Below are 19,023 nucleotides of genomic sequence, written 5' to 3'. Positions count from 1 at the left end.
GGCGAACTCTTGCTTACACTGGTGACACGTCGACGATCAATAAAAATAACGGTAGTAATGTGACTAGCAGAAAATTAAGCGCACTGCTGATGCTAGAGCAAGAGCACAAACAAAAAAAAAACATGGTTGATCCCTCCTTCACAGGAATCGGTAAAACACGAAAGGGAAACGTGTCCTCGCAGAAGCAGTTGAATGTTTATTATGCATTGATATGCGAGAGCTTGCACAATGTCTACCGCTTGATGTGGACACATCCATGCTGACGCCTGGTGGTACATCTCCATCCCGACGACTAACGTTCATCAACATGATTAAACCTCTATGGTAGCTGTAGCAGTTAACGTACATCTGGACAAAGCAATAAGTGAATCCCGCGCGAAGATGGCTTCAACATGCACGTAAACACAAACTCGACATGCACTCTTTCAAAGCGTCGTCATTTGAGGTAAGAAACGGGAAGGTGTGCGCTCCCTAGTAGAGTCGGTACCAGTGCGCTCGAAGCAGTAGGCGGCGGAGATACACCGTTAATCCATTTTGAAGTGGCCCTACGCTAGCGAGGTGGCGTCACACGCTGACGCTAAAGGCGAATCGCGTAACTGCGTGGTCACCGAATCGAATCACTGTGGACGCCGCATTTAACCGACCATAGAATTTTCTACAATACTGCAGCGAAAGCCACCGCCGCGCTGAGACTACTGAAACGCTCGCAGTCGGTGCTCGTTATTGTCATGATGCGTGGCCTCCGAGATTGGCTCCCGCAACGCGCCGTTGCTAGTCTTGCTCTGGCCGTTTTATTCGTACAGGGAGAGCGTAATCAGATAAAGCAATGTAACAGCCAGAAGAGCGTCCGTTATTGGACGCTGAGCTTCTCTACTGAACTTCGCCTAAGGTCGTCATCCCGTGGAATGTTAGAGTTAACAGAAAGATAACACTACGACCGGGCTTGAAACGCGACGCGCGTTGTGTATCCCCTCGATTCTGGCCGCGATGTCCCACGTTTTAAGCGGGGAACGCGGTCTGATAGCCAGGTGAGCGTCGCAGAGCTATTTTTAATGTGTATAGTTGCTATGACTGAGGCTTGGGCAAAAGCCACCACATCGCGGTGTAAGGCGTTGACAAAATTACACCGAATGGGACGGCCGTAGCAACAGTGCAACGGCGCGTCGCTGGACCTAATCGCGGAGGTCATGCATTACTTCACTCTAGCACTCCCGGACGGCGACACAACCCCGCGAACCAGGAGCACTGTGAGAGGGAAGTGTGAGATAAAAGGCGCGTCCGTGAAGCATCGTACATGTGTGACCGTGGCACAGTGGTTAGAGCGTCCGTCACCTATCGTCGCGGACCAAGAGGCCGTGAATTCGACTACCCTCATGGAACTTCTTTCTTCTAGTTTTTCCTTTGCCATTTGATCGTGTGCATTTTGCGGACGTATATTCTTGACGGAAATACGTCACGAAAGTCTTGGTGGACCCAGGCATCAAACACTTTCGTGTTACAAAATCCACGCATATCCACGAAGTGAATAATGATGAGTGGGCGAAGTACTGGGGATCGTATGTAAATGAGTGACAACGCTCGCGCATGCAAATGAGTGACAACGCGTATGTACGATTATATAGAATGTGTTTTATTGTTCATAACTCGTATGTCGTGTTTAGTTGTGGATTCCCTTTTGCCTTCATTATTACTGCTTTGTTGTCCGTGAAATGTAGAGCCAATGGTTCTTCGATCGGATCTAGCCTGAAGTTGGCAAAGACGAGGTCGCGTGGCGCCGCGCCCGAGAATGGTCTATTTTGGGACCATGTGCGTGCTACGCGCGCTGTGTAGACGGTTTTGCGCATGTTGTCACCTGTTAATTGATGCGCTCTTTTTCGGGCAGCTTTCGAGCGGCGCCACGCCGAGTACGATATATTTCTAAACCATATGCGCGCTATGCACGCTCTGTAGACGGTTTATGCACAGCTGTTTCGCACCTGCGCTTCGAGTGTAGACTACGCCGGACGGACGGACACTGTGAGGTCTGAAGGGGCTTCGCCCCAGAAACCATCAAGTGCAAAGGAACACAGATTGGCTAGCCTGAATTATTATTACCTTGTTAAGGTGAAAGGCTTGTATGTCTCATGAGTAAAAAAAAAATCACAGCATATCCACGGAGTGAATGATGATGAGTGGGTGAAGCTGCGGAGGTTCATCGGTAAACCGTGAATCTTCCGTGAATTCTGCCCAGTACATCATCACCGACGTGAGATCGTACGCGTTTATACTAAAGGCTCGATGAGTTATGACGACTTGCAGCTCACTTTAATTTTACATGTACGCTGTGAATTTTCATTGTTTAGAAAACCATTGCTATAGAAAAATCTGGCGTCTTTCGTTAAGCAGCTGGCGTCTTTTCGTTTTGCTTTAGAAACATCTGGCGTTCTTTCGTTTTGCTTTTACAAAACATCTGGCGTCTTTCGTTGGTTTATTTCATCAATCAACGGTGTTTTGAACAAAATTTTTATTGTTTAGTCACGCACAAGAGAAATCTCACCAGGCACTACCTTGGAGGTAAACAATGGCTGCTAATGGGAATGAGAGACAGAAGAAGTCGGCTTTTAGCTAACACTTACACTTCTACTTCTACTAACGTTTCCTACTGGAACATGCCAATGGCTGCTAATGGGGAATGAGAGACAGAAGAATTCGGCTTTTAGTTAACGCGCACGCTGCGAATTTTTTATTGTTCTACAACGCACAGGAAAAATCTCCCACCGGCACCACCTTGGAGGTCAAAGCGTAAGACTGGTTACGTACTACGAGTACTACGACTACGACTACGAGGGACGAACGGGTGCCGCCTTAAGGAGCTTCGCCCCTAAAAATCCACTCTCCGTCGGCTGCGACCGGCGGCGGCCTCAATACGTAAAGTACCATAAGTCACAAGACCACAGACACATCAAATGAAGTTGAAATGACAATATCACATGACATCATAACTAACTTCATTGTTGTGATGTCATCATTACGGTATAAATTGCGGCAATTTGTGACGTCATGATATCATGTGATGATACTAAATGACGTAGTTGCTAACTGATGGTGTGTTGATTTCAGAGGTAATACAACACTGAGTGAGGTGCAGAAAGGGTCAGGGATGGGGACGAACAATGTAATAGACTGATAAATTTAAAATAATATAACGAGTGTCTCATGGGAGCATAGGCTTTCGTCTGTGCTCTCGTTGGCGTTATGGAAAGAAACTGTGACTTGTTTATATTTTTTTGTTAACTGCGTTGATGTAGCTTATTATAACTGTCGTTTCAGTAGATATGTTTTATAACATTGGTTATTTACATTTTATAAATACATCAATTTTAAAGTCAACTCGGTCACGTGATACGGACATTTTCTGGTATCTTACGTCGTTTTCACTCCCGTCTAAATTGGTCGATCTGGCGACCGCCATTCGTTCCACGAACACCTGGTTGATCATTATTTGTAGAAAGTAATCACTTTTGCTTGGCTAACGCTAACTGCAAAGTCATTTAGCCGAGACTGGCCTACTGTTGCTACTGTTTCATTTAAAGGTTCTTTTTCTTAGACTAAATATCTTTACTTACGAGTTATCTGGACTGCTATACAAATCTTCAAAGCTCGCCACACTTTGCAAGATGTACAACACTGCAAACGGGTTTGAGCCGTTTAGGGAGTTTCGGGCTCGACGCATAACGTGCATCCAAAAGGTACTACGCAAAACCCCCTTCAAAAAGAGGTTCAAAAGGAGGTTTTATTTACATCCTTTAAGGGAGTGATTAGGCGGAACTAAGGAGGTAAATTTGTGTTTTTATAGAACTCATTTTGAGGGCTTGAACGGAGCGCATTGGAAGTTTTTCTGGTTCTTTTGAGAGCTTTTAAAGCCTCCTTTTGGAGGTAAAGTTGGTGTTTTTATGTAAGCCATTTTGGGGGCTTGAACAGAGCGTATTGAGAGTTTTTCTGCTTCTTTTGAGAGCTGTTAAAGCCTCCTTTTATACGAGGCCCTAGAGCGGTCGCGAAATGAAAAAAAAAAGTATATCTTAGGCAGTATATTACGTTTACCGGCCAATTACCGCTACTATTCATCACTAGGACATAATAGAAAATGGACATCAAAGTATTTATGCACAATCATGACATTTGCATACAAGTGCGCACGACACAGGAATTGAACTCGCGACCACACGCACTTAAAACAAGCACTATAACCATTACACCACAGCGCCACCACATGCAAGCTTGTTTTTTTTCGTGGGCTTATATATGTACCAATGTACAAAGCGGCTGGTAACCCGTCGGCACAACTTCGAACTTCTGTTCTTGTACCATCGGCGTGTGTTTGCTCTTGCGGAAGGTCAATACATAACTTGTGGGGCGTCATGCAGGCCGAGCCGATCGACGTAAACATCCTCGGCTCCGAATTCTCCGGTTCACCGTGTCGTGCCGCTAGAAAAATTATAAACGTGTGCCCTCTTCGCTCGCGCTAAATTCGTGAATACCAGCGTGACGAAGGTATCTTCAGATGAGCGAACGTATTTGCATTCCATGAGCGTATGCTGTGAAGCAATTTTCGTTATTTCTGCAGCCGTGAACTGCGCGCGTCCAGATGCGGCAGCGTGTTATGAGCGGTTCGAAGACCGCCAGCGTTCTGATATGAAAGTTACACACACAGATGCCCGACTTAGAAGAACATTGTAACGCGCCTACATTAAGTGCATTTAATGCGCGCGTACTGCCGCGAGCTGCACGCAGGGGCAGCAGCGCGCTCTGAGCAGCTGAACAAAAATCTGTTTCCGCAATTAGCGCTTATTCGCAATGCACCCTTTAGCGCGGACCGCCTGCGTTCGCATATGAAAATTACACACGCAGAAAGTTCCAGAGTTACAAGGACATTGTGACGCGCCTATATAAAGTGCGTTGAATGCGCGCGTACAGCCGCGAGCAGCGCCTTGTGAGCAGCTGAACGCTTATCTATTTCCGCAATTAGCGCTTATTCGCAATGCACGCTTTAGCACGGCATTCAGTGATTCTCTATAACGCATATTCAGTATTTATTTGCTTTCATACTCGGATACTACCTACATTTCTTACGAATTAGCTTTTATTGGTAAGCATCACGCCACCGCGTTAAAGCGAATGCCTAACGCGTGGCCCAAGGTCAAGGACAACCTCCCCAGTTTACCAGTGACAGGTCTCCCACAAAACAAAAAAGTTAATGCACTTGCACTTCTCTCTTGTGAACGTCCATGTGTACTTGGCCCTCCCCTCAGGCAGATGATGCAGTACCCATTAAAAAAAGGCATTACCCTCTTCCTCAATGGAACAGCTGTTCTTGAGAAAATATGGTTCTGTTGAATTACTTCACCACAGCAGCAGAGAGGTTGGCTTGTTTGCAATTCAGAATTTCACAATCGTAACACGGAAACACGAGGACTGTAGCAAATATGCAGAAAACTGGAAAAACTATCATATGTGCACTCCCTCGTCTACCTGCACACTACGTTATACTTTATTTATACAATAGCAACCTTCAATTATGCTACTATTGATAAAAGATCACCCAATCTACGTTAGAACACAGTGATGACTTTGTCTTTCTGTTGCCTATCTTCTACAATGTGTCATAATCTGTGAATCCTCTGTTCAATGTGTTTGGTAATAAAACACAAGCAGTTACATTGAGCAGGCAGTGTTTCAGCAATTTGTTTTACAAGCACAAATTCATTTCTTCAATTTGCATGCACAACAAGTAGTCATACTTCAAGTGATACAAGAACCAGTGGTTGCAACATTTTATTGGAATCAAAACAGCAGCAGTTCTCGTGTCAATGTAAGGATATAGGTATATATTTCCATCGTCATGCACAGAACCTACTCCCAAAACTGAACACGTGGAACAACATATACAGTACAGCCTAAGCACTATACATAATTCACAGCAGTAAAGCAATACGAAAGTAGGGTGTAAAATCTCATCACGATGCGCACAAACGTGTGCACTTCACCGTGCCAGTATGTAAGTATAATAAAAAAAAAATAAGCTACCCAAGGAACTTGGTGTCAGACTACACACGAAGGCAACTAATTAGTACAATAAGGCTAGCATCACTTTTGAGAAATATGAAACCGTGTAGACAGGCAGTTGTACAGTTTTTTATTGCATTAGTTTGCCCTATGGCATCAAAACATGTCGCACATGATTTTGGAGTTGAGTTTCCTACAAAAAAGCCCGAAATAGACCTGTGGTGTTGACTGTAGGTCCACTTGGCAAGGTGCATAAAAGCATTCAGCAATGCCCACAAAATTACAAGGTTGCCTTCATATGTTGCTGTACATATTTACTCACAGATACCTGGAAGCCATCGTAAATTTCTGGAAGTGTGCTTGGGAACTTGTCGGCATAATCACATGACTGCAATGTACCAATACTTCTAATATGCATAACAAGTACAGCCATGCTTCAATGTTTTTATGCCAGCTAGTGCCATCTGTAACTTAAAAGTTCATCCTCAATTCCTCACTTGATGGCTTACGCATAATTACCACATTGAAAATCATCCAAGCACCATGGCTGCAACGTCAACTTGCAATTAGGCACTCACAGGCACTAAATAAAAAAATTCCTGTAAATAGTGACTGGTCGCTTTGCACATTGGATCCTAGGACTTGATATGCCATGAGGATGAATAAAAATTGACCTCACATATATAGGGACTGTGAAACAGTCAGGAGTTCCTTTCATAGGTAAGGAAAACGTGAAAACGAAGTCAGAACACATAGCAACATAGGGGACGGAACGACACAGTACTGACAACTGAAGTTGAACATGTGCGGCTTTTTTAGTCATGTGTGTTTATATCTTTCTGTGGTTTTGATTACACTTCACTTACTAGTAGCGCATTGTCCTGTCTGCCCCCTTCATTCCTCTGTGGATGTGTGATTGTTTCGTCTTGTAATTTTTTCGTACTGTGTGTTTACATTTTTCTGTGTTTTCGATTAAACTTCAGTTGCTAGTAGCGCGCCATCCTGTCCCCTTCATTTCTCTGTGCTGTGATTTTTTTGCACCCTCTTTAACTATGAATATACACCAACTCGCCCAAGTGCCCCTGTTAAGACTTATGTTTGCTGAATAACACTGGGTCCACTCAGCGTCTTTTTAAACAATGCGAAGTTTTCATATGCACACGATATCAGAAAGGTTGCACGCAGTATTGCGCATAACACTCTGCATCAATACCAGTGTTGGCCTAAATGTGGTAAGATGTATGAGCTGTTCGACATAGTGTAAAGTGAGGCAAATCAGGGTGTTCCCACAATCATGGGTGTCGGCAGGGGTTTGCACAAAGGGCACCTGCCGCCATTAAGACACACCAGCACTTGACCGCACCCAAGCTACACCTGGCCTGGTGTCGGCCTGGTGAGCTCTCCTGCTCACCAGGCCGACACGTTACACCGCCTTGCACCCCAAAGACAAAATCCTGCCGACACTCATGCCCACAATACACTTGACTTGAACACAGACTGGTGGGCAAGCAACACTTGCTGCCGCCAGAAGTGTATTCCTGAAAATTACACAAAAACAAGTCCACTATGATTTCTGTATACATAAAAATGAATGTCTTACCGAAGATTCACACTTGACTATCCTTATTGCAGACATTTTGTCAAAACACGAAAGAAATACAAAATTGAGATGCTGCTAAGTATTTCCTTGTGAGCGTTTCACTTCGTGTGCACAGGGTGAAAAACAAACGGATGTAAAAAAAATGCGAAACACCACCAGAAGTGTACTCTTCCCATGTTTACCATTATGTGGGTAGTTTTTGATGTCAGTAAAGTTATCATTATAAGTACAATTTAAAAGGGTTGTGAATGTTAGAAAGGTCTTGATTAACCGCACCTACTCTGTTTAGGAGTGAAGATTGGGCAACTTGGCACTGAACCATGGCAAAAATAAACAGCGCACTTCTAGTGAGGATAAACTAAGGCCTGGGCACAATAACAGCGCTTTCACCTTGTCAAATTGTGTCAACAGTCATGATACTATGTATTGACCTTGAAAACCATGGCAACATAATGCAAAACAGCAAATTAACGAGAAGGAATAAACAAGATGATTCAACACTCTGGTTCAACAGACTCAACAGCTGACTTATATCAATGCGATTAAATTAGCCTTGCAGATCTCCTAATGGCTAAGAATATGCACATGTAACCTTGGCAAATTCCACTGCTGATACGTGACCAATGAAGTTGCATTCTTTCCATGCCGTTGAATGGCCGTTCCTTCTTTTCTGTTTTCACTGTTTTCTGATTTTCATTGTTTTCACTAGCGTAAATGTTCACCCTTTTTGATTTTGTCACTTTGCAGATGGCGTAGGTGTTTTGCCTTTGAATGTGCACGTTTCTTCTGCTTTCTTTTTCCTGTTTCTTTTTGTATGCGTATATGTTTTGCCTTTGAACGTGCACACGTTTCTGCTGCTCTGTCTCTCTTTTTGCTCTACTGGGCCTTGTGCACTTCTCAAGCTACCACTGTCGCTTTTCACTTGAGGCCCATTTCCTGTATTTTGCTGGAATAAACTTTTATTCATTCATTCAATACCATAAAACGCATGTGCTTCACAATACACACTGCACTTAGCAGATGTCTGTCACATGATATGGCCGTCATTGTAAAGCTTTAACATGATTTATTCGATCTACCTAAATGAATCCAAGCTAATGATGTTAGTGTACCTTGATATGCTATTTCACTGTTCCTTGATGCATATGTATGAAAGTACAGTGCTTATGTACCTTATTATGCTATTTCCGGAGACGGGCAGAGTGCGCAATGCAAAATTGTTGCCGAAAAGTCTTTTCACTTCCTGAAAATCTGTGCTTCGGTGGGTTCTCACAGTTGCATGGCGGGAGAAAGATGTCCAGGGTAGTTGACTGCATCCAAGGTCGATGCTGCAAAATGAAAGCGCACGGTCTTGTCACATGTCAATGTGTGCAAATTGACACGATGACGAAGGATTAAAACAAACAAATGAAGTTGGAGAAAAGAATAAATCGAAAACAAAGTTGTCCTTTATGCACATTCCATCATGTGACAATGTGATAACCGTGGCCTTTTGCTCTAATGTATATTCCCTGAAAGCATCATGCCTCATTCATGCTTTATCGCAGGCAAGAAAATTATATCGTGCAAACAACTTTATCACGGCGCACTCCTGGATCGATTGACTGGTCGTATGAAGCATGAGTGATGTTCACAGAAGTTCCAAAACGTGCATCACACATCATTGCTATCTGAGTTTAGCGACTTAAATGCGAAGCATTTGTTAAACACTTCTACGACTTTGAACGGATCTATCTACCTGTCTATCTAGCCGCATACGACTCATAGCTCGTGTGGGTGTTTCGTTCATGGGATGTATGCCAAAATTCGTGTGGCATGACACGACTGCATGAAGAACATGAATGATGGGTCTTAACTTGAAAATCATGATATGCATTTCATTAACGACATGATTTACACGTCACTCTCTTGGTTCTCTTGCAACTGTTTCGTTAACTTGATATTTACCAAAATAGGTATGGCGTCACAAGAGTGTATGACACACATAAACGACAGTTTCTAACGTGCAAATCATGACACACTTGTCATGTATGGCGTCATTTTGACAACGTGGTCTCGGGGGCGCTAGTGGCCGTTTCGCCTGCTTCATATACACCAAAATTGGTATTGTGCAGTGTGACTGTATGTCCAACATAAATGACAGCTGGCACCATGAAAATAATGACATGCATGTCATGTACACACGCCACGCTCATGGTGCGCTCGCGGCCGGTTCGCTAGCTTGATATACACCTAAACTGATATAGCGTGACGTGATTGTGCGACGAAGATAAATAACATATAGTAACATGAAAATAACGACATGTATGTCATTTACGGCATGGAGCCTGGTGCACTCGCGTCCGGTTCTCTAACTTGATATCATACCAAGATTGGTATAGCGTGACGTGACTGTATGACGTACATAAATGACAGCTGGTAACATAGAAATAATGAATGACATGCGTGTAATGTACGGCATGGGTTACATGCCACGCTCATGGTGCGCTGGCGGGCATTTCGCAAGCTTGACATGCCGATTTTCTTTTCTTCCTTTTTTTTGCTTTTCATTGCACTTTTCAAGCGACGCAATGTGCAGAGGGTCATCGACAGGTGCATAAGCGACGATAAGGGCTCGCAAAGAGAGAGAACATCAGTATTACTTACCATTTTTGTTCCTGACTGTGCCGAGCACGCAGGGTGCCCATCATCTGCTTGGTAATGCACAGCGGCAAGCTCGCTTGAGTCGACAGGCCGTCGCGATTATCGCACTCGCAGTGCAGCATGTCGCACTGTCGTCAAACCACGCATATCACATCCAGCGGCGAGAACACAGTGAGGCTGCAGGCACAAAACGCGCACACATGACCGACACAGCTGATCACTTGAGAAGTGGCGTTCACAAGGCCTAGCCGGCCTAGCTACGACGATCGCGCCGCCGCGGGAACGACTCCCTCCTCACGTTTCTTTCTTTTTTTCTGTTTTTTTTTTCTTCGCGCGCGCATGCGGCGCGAAGCTTTGTCCCATTTCTCTTCGGTAGCGCCTCGTCTGGCTTGCTTTTAACCTGGCGGGGGCGCGCCGCAGTAGGCTGCAGCCGCCAACGCCAAAGGGCTTTCTCGCTTCCTCTCCAGCCGTTCGGAGGGTCGCGTATATCTCTTTCTCTGGGCTATCTGTGCAAGGGATTTTAGTGCGCTGAAGCATGCCGCCTCTATCTTTTACTTCTTTCCCCCGCACAGCTGCATGCATGCCCGCCAGCACTGAAAGCATTATGGAAAGCTTCGGGAAAAAAAAGAGAAAACATGCCAGAGGAAATGAGATGGGAGTTTTTTTTTCATCTAACTCCATTCGACGAATGGCTTCAGGTAGTGAATTTACCTCCTTTCTTCCACATAATTTCTTAACGAAGTAAAATTGAGGACGCAGAACTTTATTACACCCACCTCATTACACCCTAAGGTAGTACTGTCCAGATGAAGGTAGTATTAAGGAGGATTGTAGCCCTTAAAACGCCCAATTCGGCTAGTTTGCATTTGCAGTGAAGTGAAATCCTAATCACTAGGTTTGTTCAATATGCCACAAAGGCAGTTATTAACCATTTCCAGTAATAAAAAACGACTAATAAGGTTCAATAGTTCTTGTTATGAACTGAATTATTCTTAACGAGGCGCACATCTCACAGAAGCCGGATACCTATGTTTTCTTTACTTTCTTTTTTGTCACGTACAGGTGCCCCTGTATGCCAGCATCACCACCTTCGCATAGAAGGCGGCATTCTAAGCGCCTAAGCGCGACTGGGTCATGCCTGAATTAGTGAGTGAACCACACCAATTTACAAAATAAATGGAGACTAATGACGTGCAATGTACAGGCGGATAAATTTGTTTGCGTATTTGCTTGATGTGGTTCCACGTGAATAGGCATATATTGTGGTGACACTTTACAATGTTTTCTCAATGACCGCAACGAAGATTATGCTGAGCTCGTAAGTAAAGAGCTTGCAAGTAAAGACGTGTATAAGCTTGGTGCTGTATAGATGTTCCAGTAGAAGGCGTGAAAACAGTTAATTGATCTTTTACTAGCAGTACTTCTACCTACCAGGAATCACACTGTAATATATCATGGTGTCCTCAATTCCGCAAGTTTTTCTCAAAAAGTGAAAGATCAGGCAGTTAGACCACAGTAACCTTAAGAAAAAAACTCATCGATTATCCACCTTTGGTGGGGACTAGACAACGGGAATGAAAGAATGAGAGAGAACTCCTAAAAACAGAGGAAATGCGCGCAAGTCTGTAGCCACCGTGCCTGCAGCCATGGGCTACTCGGGTAAGACTGTAATTAAAGTAAAATTTTAATTTAAATTCGATTACTGGCTCTATTTTATTCAAACAAGGCCAAAGTTCATGGAAACTGTAGGCTTGAAATGATTAGAAGTCGTCGACCATGGCTACAGTGTCATTCTCTACTCGACAATATTTCATTAACTATTTTATAAGTCCTGTGACCAGGAATCTAACTGAACTTTTAATACTCGCAAGCAATAATAATAATAATTGCTGGAGTTTCACGTGCCGTAGTCGGGGACTCAGGATTAAATTTATACAACCTGGGGTTCTTTAACGTGCACCTAAATCTAAACACACGTTTGCCCTTTGCATTTCACCCCCATCGAAATGGAGCCACAATGGCCGGAAATCGAACCTGCGCCGTCGAGCTTACTAACGCCATTCCCTACGTACTAAGCTACCACGACGGGTACTCCCAAACATTCGGCATACACTGTTTTCTTAATAACATCGCAGCCTGCCTACTCGCTCCATGAAAGGCCGTTATGTTGCGCTTACCCCATCCGTGACCACCCTTTGGGCGCAAAAGTACCGCGGCCCGTATGGTACATCGTGCCCATTTTGCGACGCCCCATTAAGCGATGTAACTGTCACACACTTATTGTGGACATGCACGGGTGTACAATTAAGCCGTCGTCGTCACCTACGTGCAACAGGCCTCAGGCCTGGCCGACCACCTGGCCTTGACCGCTGGAATAGTGGACCTCACCACCGCTCGTTACTGGACTTCATACACGAAGCAAATTTGTATGTGTATTTCTGAATCAATAATTATTATGCCTAAGGGCAGACTTTCGAAAAAAAAAAGAAACGGCGTTCCTTATTCCATAATACAAAGGTTTTACATGAAACTGCGACGCTTTCTCAATATTACAGCAAACTATAACTCAGAGGAATGTGCTTTTCCTTCGAAATACGTTTGCGTTTACTCAAAGGGCAGCCATCAGAGTTCTGAAAATTTTCCGGACGAGTTTAACAAACTTTCGCTTTATGTGGTGATGTTTCGTATTGGAACGTTAAAAGTTTCAGGATATTACTTATTCTCCACCCAGCATGAAATGGCAAACTACAAAGAAAGAAGTACTTATAAATTAGTCTGTATTCGCATTGATGAGATGTAGCGCTGCGAAACGGTTCACGAGAATATGAATAAGAGAGACCTTCGAGCAAGTTCATTGAATCGAATGGTACGAAGGAATTCAGTGCACGAAAAATGCATACGCCCTTATTAATGACCACGTAGCTGCGTATATATAGGTTGTATTACTATTCCAATGATGATACTTTTTAAAACTGCACCGAGGTGAGCCATACTTTTTTACAATAGCCATTACTCTGGTTATTCAGGGGAGCTTTCAAAGTGCTCCAGCACAGAAGGCGGGTGAAAGCTTTAAGCTGGCATCTGATCACATTGTGCAGCCCAGCAGACGTTCTTTGAGAGCGCAGTAAAAAATGCGTTTCTCATATCTTTACGTTAGCGGTGCTACGTCCATACAGAATAAATAATTATTACCGAGCTTTATTAACACAGAAACACACTTCGTGAATACCTTTGTTACTAAACTTCTTTCAACAGAGTTTACTACACCCTGGTCTTACCCGTGGCAACGTATGCTTCGAGTCGTTGATATGTTCCGAAATACAAAAAAGAAACAGCTATTCCTTTGTGCTATTACGTTAGTTTCGAGTATTTGAGAATCCCATGGGCTGCCAAATGAAGTAATATGTATATCGTAAGGGAAATTATCTTTCTATAAAAAGGCTATGAAAGCAAAATTTTCTTCCTTAAGTAATTGCATGCGATGCGAGCGGTGGAGCGAATATTATTGTTAGCCAAAGATTTATAATTATAAAACATACTTAGTCAGGGCGGTGTCAGCTGATATTGCTGAAACAAGCTACAGTGTCCAGCAAAAGATACATTAATAATAAAATGAGTTGTATAAGATAATCGAACTCGGACTCCTGAGCAAGAGATATTAAAGGTGTCAAGATTACGTATACTGACACTAATTTTTCTTATTCTGAAAATTAAGCGATTGTGCTAACGCCCATGATTCTTGCCTTTGACCAATGACCTTTGTGTAGTGCGTAGCAATGCGGATGCGTATATTTTCCCACCGCTAAGCTTATGGCCGTAATTAAATCTGTCAAGGCCTGTTTGCTTGTTGTCGTTTCATTTATCGCAATATTGCGAGGGGCCACGTGTGTGTGAACTCCCCCCGCGGAGAGAATTCACCTGCGACATAATTTTGACAGTTTAATTAGCTGTCCTTTCTCATGCGATTGCCCTTAACTTTCCAAAAGTGTGAAGTGTCCACTTCTCGAAGAGTGAATAGTGCGGGCGTATCGCAAGTTAACTAATAACGAGGCCTTCCATGCTCGGGACGGTTGGGTAGTATTCTGGAAGCCGCAGGCAAACGTGCAAATGAGCTCAAAGAACTGGCATTAAATAAGTCTCACTAGCGGTCATATACTTATGTTGTCACCAGTAGTCGCCAGCTACTCGACGGTACTTAACAAAACAACTGCTATTCGCCTTTCGGACGTTTTTTAAGGGGGAAAAATCTTTAATCGATATAGACGCAAAATACTTATGAATTTAAACGTCTTTTATAATTATAAAACATACTTATCAGGGCGGTGTCAGCTGATATTGCTGAAACAAGCTACAGTGTCAGCAAAAGATACATTAATAAATAAAATGAGTTGGTAGTAAGATAATCGAACTCGGACTCCTGAGCAAGAGATATTAAAGGTGTCAAGATTACGTAATACTGACACTAATTTTTCTTTATTCTGAAAATTAAGCGATTGTGCTAACGCCCATGATTCTTGCCTTTGACCAATGACCTTTGTGTAGTGCGTAGCAAAGCGGATGCGTATATTTTTCCCACCGCTAAGGCTTATGGCCGTAATTAAATCTGTCAAGCCTGTTTGCTGTTGTCGTTTCATTTATCGCAATATTGCGAGGGGCCACGTGTGTGTGAACCCCCCCGCGGAGAGAATTCACCTGCGACATAATTTTGACAGTTTAATTAAGCTGTCCTTTCTCATGCGATTGCCCTTAACTTTCCAAAAAGTGTGAAGTGTCACTTCTCGAAGAGTGAATAGTGCGGGCGTATCGCTTTATTCAGGATGTCTTATGGCTTTTAACTAAAAGATTCTGTGAAAAAAAACAACAAAAAATGCGAAATATACAACGAAAGGAGCGTGACACGAACTGTTCGATCCAGATTTCTCGTGCCACGATATATTAAACCAATTTAAAATCTAGACGACTGGAAATCAGCTGTCTTGCCTGATCACGTGGCTGGCCTGTCAGGCTTTCTCTAATATTTCTCACCCGAACCCCCGAAGCTGTGAATTAGTGAACCGCGTAATTTCATCAAAGACTGCAGTGAACTCTGCCTAACTTCTATGTTCGCAGATTCAAGTTAAGGTAACATGGCAACAGTCCGAGTAAGCTTGCTGCCATTGGCTTGAATTGTTCAGCCTATTATTAGTTTTCTGCACCGACAGTCAGTGCGGATGCCTCCAAATTGGCCATGCTTTTACTATTACGGGTTTTATTTTTTTAATAGACGTGCTTTTGTGCAATAGTTCACTTGATCTGTTTGAAAAGACGCTGTTAGTGCAAATCAAATGTTAGGGCAGGTTAGGCCTTCAGTTTCGCAGCAAACTAAACGTTAGAGCTGTTACTATAACCAAACCAGTGCATATTTGTCACGCCATGCGTGACGAGTGGCGTGAATAGCGTGAAAAGTAGTACAGAATTTAAAGTAGGCTGATTAATTGGGGGAAGAAGAAGGCCAGAGACGACACTGTACTACTGGAACTGCCTTGCTGCGAAAATTTAATGATACACTAATAGAATACGCTCTCTAAACTAGAATTCAGCGCGTTTTAGTATGTCGTTTGTGTTGTGCTAAAAGGAACCTGTGAGAATAATTTGAAGAAAAAAACGAATAAAAGGTATGAACGTGAGAGAAAATAACAGTATGCGTAGATGAGGTTTCAAACTTTTTTTTAGCAGTCCTGGCTTAATCACCGCTGTTAGCAGTTGTCATTCATATTGTACATTCCAATGTGAAGCTAGTACAGGCTAAAAAAAAAATCCCACAACTTCTCGTAACTTTCTGATGACTTGCCTGGGAAATCGATCTCAGGAGTATATAGGGACTCATTTTGAAAGCGGAAGACTCTGTCACGTGAATAGAACGAATTGGGAAAAAAAATGGGGGACTCGCCATCGAGCTGTGTACGGAAAAGGAAATTCCCCGACGCGTCACATAGATGAAAAACGATTCTTCCACGGTCTGGAAAGCAGATCTCCGCGTGTCTCGCAGCAGCCATTATAATATGTTCCGCGTGTGGCATGCTCCACGGTATGTACACATGGCTGCGTTTGTATTTTTTTTTGGTAGAGGGCGAATCGCCGGGGCGACAATCTCATACGAAAACAAAAAAGCTTTCTTTGATCCGACAGGAGCAGTGCTCCGAATATGCCCCGGAGTGTATTGGAAAAAAAAAAACTGAGGTCGGCTTGATAGCTGGAAGGCCTGGAAACGAAACAACAGAATCACGAAATAGCGACTGTGCCAGGCTATGTGGTTGTCGACAAGAACGAAATAAATTGGTCAACACAAACAACAGTGGTCCGGGACGCCAGGGTCCAAAACAACGAATGCGCCTAAATGTGCAGCACAAAACACTCGTGGCCGAAGACGTCTTGCCTGTGGAGGAAGCATGCCGTATACATGGCTGAGAAATGAAACAACCGCCCCCGTGCACCCACGGCGAAATTGCAACCGGCCGCATCAAATAGGACCATGCAGAGACAGCCTGAAATAGATCGTCTGGGCATGTTTTTTTTAACGTTCACGTTCGTGGCTGTGCTTCATTCTCATTTTTTGTCTTGGGTTTGAAAGCTCAGGCAGGTAAAAGCAGGAAGGATAGCGGAATGAAAGATCGCTTTTTCTTTTGCATTCTTGTATGTATATCTATAAAACTGTTTCCCAGGGACGCATCAGTTGTTTTTGAGCCAGACCCGAAGGTCGCGGGATCAAGTCCCGGCAGCGGCGGCTGCATTTTCGATGGAGGAGAAATTTTTGAGGCCCGTGTACTTAGATTTAGGCGCACGTTAAAGAACCCCAGGTGGTCGAAATTTCCGGAGCCCTCCACTACGGCGTCTCTCATTATCATATCGTAGTTTTGGGACGTTACACCCCAGATATTATTATATTACGTTTTTGAGCCACTCCTTTTCTTACTGTTTATGGTTTTTACCTGCCATACAAGCTCTTATTCCTGACCAAAGGGTTACATACAGACAGCAGAAAGCAAGATTTTGTGTTATTTTCTCACTGAAATATATTGTCTGATTTAAGATCTTAACATTTTACAAGTGACAGTGAAAACGTACCCAGTTTTAGAGTATACCTCATTTTCTACGGTTTAAACGCTTATGTTTCGAAGATACTTCCCCCATTTTGAGAGTGTGAATCGTCAATGAAGCGGATGGTGTTCATGTGCCGACGCCTCCCTTGGTTTTAGGTGAACGACGATGAAATATCTTCAACCGAACCACTACCAAAGTTATTACACACACTGATGGCGAATTGGATGAGCACCAATTACGCGCCAGGTTGCCCGTGTTAACTAAGGATAAATAACTACAGGTATAGGCAAAGCTTCGAAACACCACATTACTTCAAAGGACTCTGTGCACTGCTAACTGCGGTGGTTCCTGCTGTTGATATGCACTGCGGGCTACTCAAACCCCGTACAAACTATGAACTCATCAGAGTGCTTTCCAGGAATATAGGGCAGCGCAAAAAAAAATATATATCTAACGTGTCCTTTGCCACTGTCACTAGTTCAGCGCAAACATAGTCACCACTCTGAGTTTTCATGACGAAGAGCAGTGTGCCATAAAGACTCGTCTTGAAAACGGCTTCCAGAGCCTCCGCGTCAATCAGACGGAAAATTTGAGCAGACACTTTGCTTCTGTCAACTGAACCTAGTATGTTGTTTTCAAATGGAATAGCTTTGTCTCTTTCGTCCATTGCCATGGTCGTCATCCGCTCATTCTCCAAGTCTCTAAGGATCGCATGCTAAGAAGCAAACTAATTCGCGAACTACTTTGTGCAAAGTCATATGAGAATGTTGTGATATTTTACTGGCATTTACGTCAGTGCTTTTCGCGGCGACGTCATGCGAACCACGGTTTTATCGAAAACAAGTTCTTTGCAGTGATTTCGTGACATTCTCGTACGTTTTAGTCGTTTCTTGTAGTGGTATCCAACACGCATACAGGGGCGCCAGCGCTCACATAATTACGTTTAATCGTCAAACATTGCACTTGTTGCCAAGTGGTAACGCTACACGACAGCGCTCCATAGCACGGCAACAGGGAAACAGGGAGAGCACATAGTGTCATCAGCGTTTTCCTATATCATAAGTATGGCTTAAGCAGAGATAAGGAACAACGCGACAGCATTTCAAAGACTTAGCGAAAGCTGTTATGAGATCATTTCAGCGGCCGTTTTTGGCGCCGTAGTTGTCCGCCGCCGCCGCCGCCGGTGTCCGTAACCACTATCGCTTGAAAAAAGAAAAAAAAAACGAAATAAGAAACAAATTCCAAATTGGAACGAGGTTCGAACCTGGACCCTCTGCGTGGGAGCCCAGTATTCAACCTCTGAGCCATGCCGGTGCTTGAAACTGCTTTGCAAAAAGACCCTATACAGGCTTCATGTCGGGAAGGAGCCAAATTAACATATGCAATATAGCGTGGTTGAAGAGTAAAATAAGCACCAAGCGTCGCACAACGCGAATTCTCTAATCAGGCGTCACACAATGCGAATTGCGCAACGAGTAGGTTGTTGAATGCTTCCAACCCATTACAAGGGGCTCCGCCATAATTCTTTATCGTCATCAGCCACAGCATCAACAAAGTGCGCATAATGCCTTACATGCATTCAGCAGGTACCACGGCTCTCCGACGATTGACGAAAAATGGCATAGTGCCTGCTTCCCTACTTCTCTGAAATTGCAATG

The sequence above is a fragment of the Rhipicephalus sanguineus genome, chromosome 2, assembly GCF_013339695.2.
Source record: "Rhipicephalus sanguineus isolate Rsan-2018 chromosome 2, BIME_Rsan_1.4, whole genome shotgun sequence".
NCBI lineage: Eukaryota > Metazoa > Arthropoda > Arachnida > Ixodida > Ixodidae > Rhipicephalus > Rhipicephalus sanguineus.
Note: the sequence above shows the minus strand (reverse complement) of the source record.